This window comes from Vombatus ursinus, unplaced genomic scaffold, assembly GCF_900497805.2.
Source record: "Vombatus ursinus unplaced genomic scaffold, bare-nosed wombat genome assembly UNPS02014832.1, whole genome shotgun sequence".
Lineage (NCBI taxonomy): Eukaryota > Metazoa > Chordata > Mammalia > Diprotodontia > Vombatidae > Vombatus > Vombatus ursinus.
Window position 1 is genome coordinate 54,952,044 of NW_020954610.1, and position 4,919 is coordinate 54,956,962.

The 4,919-nt window shown below is 40.6% G+C and overlaps 1 pseudogene; it reads right to left on the minus strand.

The window, feature by feature from the left end:
• Window positions 1-461: 461 nt before the first annotated feature.
• On the minus strand, window positions 462-723 carry LOC114025592 (annotated as a pseudogene).
• Window positions 724-4,919: the final 4,196 nt, after the last annotated feature.

Sequence of the window (4,919 nt, forward strand, 5' to 3'; positions counted from 1 at the left end):
TTATGCTAAACAGGGAAAAAGTATAAATTTTTGAAGTTATCCACTCTTACCCCCACCAGACAGGCTGAGGGTAGCAGTGTTCATACCAATGCATCTGATGTGTGTGTGTGTGTGTGTATGTGTGTGTGTGTGTGTGTGTGTGTGTGTGAGAGAGAGAGAGAAAGAGAGAGAGAGAGAGAGAGAGAGAGAGAGAACCTCTTCTTGGCATTCCAGAGGAGTCCTCTCAAAATCTAGGAGGGGAAGAAATCCCCACCCATTTCAACCTAGCTTTTGAAATATTCAGTCTGTGACATCTGCCCCGTTCCTCACCCCCCAACAATAACACAGTGTTTTATGTTCTAACAACATAGCTTTAAAAAAAAGTAAAATAAAATTCTGCATTTTTATAAAACTTGATAAAAATAGTATTTCAAGCTGTACAGTTACCAGAAGTATGCAGTTATAAAAAAAATTTACACAATTCACTTGGCATCTCTAGTACCTTCAGCTTTCTATGCCTGCTCTAATTTGGCATCTCCACATTCTGCAGGGTTGTTCTCATCCTTACCCGAGTCACTCTTTCTCTTTGGATAACTTCTCTCCCTTCTTTGCAAGTGCCTTTTTGGTTTTGGGTTCTGGCTTTGGAGGGACAGGTTTCACAGGTAACCATGCTGATTTCTGTGGTTTGTTCTCAACCTTGGTCTTACCTCACTTAGCATCTCTTTCAGCCTTTCTCTTGGGCATGGTGGTGATGGGATTAGGGCAGGAGTGGAGTAGTAGCAAAGTCTGGCCTTGGGTTGCAGCAGTGGCAGCAATTGTCTGGGGGTTGCTTGCATCTCTTCCTTACACTGCTTCACTGTGTAGAAGTTGCAAAGAGGCAAATTGAGATCTGCCATTAGCAGTTTCCTCATAGAGCTATTCAAAAGTGTACTGGATGGTTTCCTCCTTTTTGGAGGTCTTCAGGGGGAAGATTTATGACCACTTGTTGAAAATGTTAAAATGGGGATACCTTCCAGTAAATATTACAGTATTTTTCATTTTTACAATAGCACTGGCATGCCTTCTATTTTAAAAATTCTGTGGTTCTGAAATGGAGGAGGTGGAAAAGAAGGAGAAGAAGGAAAAGAAGGAGGAGGAGGAGAAGAAGAAGAAGGAGAAAGAGGAGAAAAAGGAGGAGGAGGAGGAGAAGGAGGAGGTGGAGGAAACGAAGGAAAAGTTGATGGTGGTGGAGGTTTCTTGATGATGGCAACTATCTACTCATCAGATTTACTGTTTGAGACTTGTTTCTAACCCCAAATCACCAATCTTTTCCATCTGAGGTCATAGGTGAAAGGAAAAGGAAATTAGAGTATGAATGGGCAAAATTAATTAGATCTGGATAGCTTGAGATTTAAAAAAAATGATATTGACTTTGTCCCATTGCTCTAGATTCATAGAAGTAATTCCAAGAGTTGGAGAAGTGATTAGGCTTTCCTTCACATTCCTCCACATATAGAAACAAATGCTCCCTAAATGAATAATCATGTGGTATTTATTACTGCCACTCCTCTAAAAGGTGAAAGCAAAAGTCAGCCTTCAGCTTACAATTTTTTTCAGTGACATTTATTGCAGGATCAAGTGATTGCAGAAATGAATAATAGTCAACTAGGTGTCATATATTGAGTGCAGGAAGCATGAAAGTTTTCAATGACCTACTAGGAAACTTCCAGATGGAGGCCACACTCTTGGACTGTAGAGTTTCTTTTAGTTCTTTTGATGCCAGCCTTTTCCATCCTGATACAAGTACCCATGTGTAGATCACAGGATGAATATTAGACAGCAATATTTGAAGTTAAATTGGTTCCCACTTACATAGTAAAAATTCTACATTTCAACATCAGTTTTTATCTATAGCACTCCTATTTATCAAATGTTTTTGAAGATTTAAAAGTGCTAATTGGCCAAGAAGCACTTACGTAACACATGGACAGTCTTTTTTTTCCATGCTCATTTTGGTCTTTGACTCTTACAAGTGTAAGATGCAGGTGTCTATGGCCTGGGGCAGAAATCTATGATTTCTATGATTTCCCTAATTTACTTAAGGGTGGTATATGGTCAGTGATATTAGGCAGTAGTAGTAATCTTAGAGCAGGAAGTCTGTCTAGCTTGAATAATAATAAATATTTCTTTGAATGTCCTTGACAGAAGCTACTATTATTTTTGGGAGGAGAAGAAACTTTTGTAGACATTAGAAAAAAAAAACTCTTATGCTTTTGACCAGTAAATTTACAAGGTTACAAGAGGCTATGTTTCAAAACAAATTATTAATTCAACTGTTTTTGCAAGTACTTTTAAAACAAAAATGACTTCTACTTAGAAAAAAGTCTCTTAGAATGGGGGTTGCATTTGCAGTTGAAACAGATAATAAGTAATAATAATGACAACAATAGTTACAACTGTGATAATAATAGAGGTTTGCAGCGTCACAGCCCACTTTAGAAATAAATTAATACATCAATAGCAGCCATGGCAGCTTTATAAAGAAGTTGAATCAAACTCAATCTTGTCCAAGAAAAGGGTTGGTCAAGTACCAAGTCATAAGTAGCAATTCTGGCACCATGAGCAAGCAATTGAGAATGGGGGTGGTGGCAGAAAGACCTTGGGCATTTGGACCAAAGTTCCTATTCAGAGGTAGACTCTAAGGCACCTCTCTATAATAAGGGGGGGGGCAGCAATCCTATAATGTGAGTCAGCATTAGTGGTACGTCTCAAAGCCACTGCTACTGCAGGGGGTACGGCAAAGGGAAGGAGAAGAATAAGGCAGTGTGGATCACAGGGAGCACCTCACCTTGAGTAGGACTGCCAGGGAAGGGTGGGAAGAAGCACTATCTGGTCACTTCCTGTTTTAACTGATTTTTCTTATGAACTAAGACCTAAACTCATCTACTTCTTCCTGCTGAAGGAAAGCAAGTATTGTTCATCTGTACATTTTGACACCCTGGGCAAAGCCCTAGTTATCTTGTTTTAGTTTTAGATTTATTCACTAGTCCTTCTCTGACCCTACCTCAATGCTGCCATACCAGTGTCTTACATTATCTTATACTCTGAACCTAGTGTGCTTTCTGATTCTGAATCTAGTCCACACCATCTTTCTCACTTCCTCCCAAATACCCCCACAGAAAGTGTAATCTTAACACTATTAAATCATAAGCATAAGAAGAGTTCTTAGCACCAGAGCCTTGCACATAGCATGTGCTTTATACATTTCTGTTAAATGTTAATGAATGAATGAATGGGTGGACAAACAGAAGGACGGACAGATGGATGGATACATGGATGGATGGATGAATGGATGGACAAAAACATGAATCCACTACAATGTTTTTGACATTATCCCCCCCAAAAACTAGCCTGTGTTTTCTATCTGTAAAAAGGAGATATTACGTCTCTTCCCCCAAACTCTCACCTCTTCTCCAGCTATATCTTTCAATCAGTGAATCGCTAGAATATAAGAAAATGTATTGGGGGGGCGGAGCCAAGATGGCAGAGGGAAAGCAGTGACTGTCTTGAGCTCTCTCCCAAAGCCCTCCAAATACCTAAAAAAATGGCTCTAAACGAATTCTAAAGCAGCAGAACCCACAAAAAGACAGAGTGAAACAAATTTCCAGCCAAAGACATCCTGGATGGTTGATCGGAAAGGTATATCGCGCTGGGTGGGGAGAGGAGCACAGTTCGGCGTGGGCGTGCAGGCCTCAATGAACCTGGAGCAGGCCTCAGAGGACTGAATCGTGGGCAGCTGTGGTGGTTTCCAGACTTCTCAACCCCTGAACACCAAAGACAACTTAGAAGGTCAGCGGGAAAAGTCTGTGACTGTGGTGAGAGAGGAGCTAGGTCTCAGCTGCAAGTCTCGAGTGCAGCCCGAGGCAGTGACTGTTTCCTGAGCTTCAGCCCACAGACTGAGGGGGAATCCAGTGGCTGATCACAGGGGGATTGCAGGGATCTCTTTGCCAGTGCTGAGTCAGGAATCTCTTGCTTTACTAGTGCTTGGATCTGGGTCACAGTTCTGAGGGGCAGTCCTGGGGCAAGGAGGAACGCTGGTGTGGTGGAGCGTGTTGTGGTGGTGGAGAGAAAACACCTCACCCCTTATCATACCACCTTGGAAGAAATGAAAATTTACAGGTCCCTAGAAGTACCTCTGAAAACAGCTGTACAAACCCCCGAAGCTTGGGAAGCTTCACACTGGAAGCAGACTTTTGCCTTAACAAAGAGTTTAAAACTCAAGTAATTGGTGAGGATCATGAGTAAGCAGCGCAAAAAGAGTCAGACTATATTATCTTACTTTGGTGACAAAGAAGATCAAAACATACAACCAGAAGAAGACAACAAAGCCAAAGCTCCTACATCCAAAGCCTCCAAGAAAAATATGAATCAGTCCCAGGCCTTGGAAGAGCTCAAAAGGAATTTTGAGAAGCAAGTAAGAGAAGTAGAGGGAAAACTGAGCGTGATGCAAGAAAATCATGGAAAACAAATCAACAGCTTGCTAAAGGAGACCCAAAAAAATGCTGAAGAAAATAACAGTTCGAAAAACAGCCTAACCCAACTGACAAAAGAAGTCTAAAAAGCCAATGAGGAGAAGAATGCCCTAAAAAGCAAAATTGGCCAAATGGAAAAGGAAGTCCAAAAGCTTACTGAAGAAAATACTTCCTTAAAAATTAGAATAGAGCAATTGGAAGCTAGTGACTTTATGAGAAATCAAGACACTGTAAAACACATCCAAAAGAATGAAAAATTAGAAAACAATGTGAAATATCTCATTGGAAAAACAACTGACCTGGAAAATAGATCCAGGAGAGAGAATTTAAAAATTATTGGACTATCTGAAAGCCATGATCAAAAAAAGAGCCTAGACATCATCTTTCAAGAAATTATCAAGGAAAACTGCCCTGATATTTTAGAGCCAG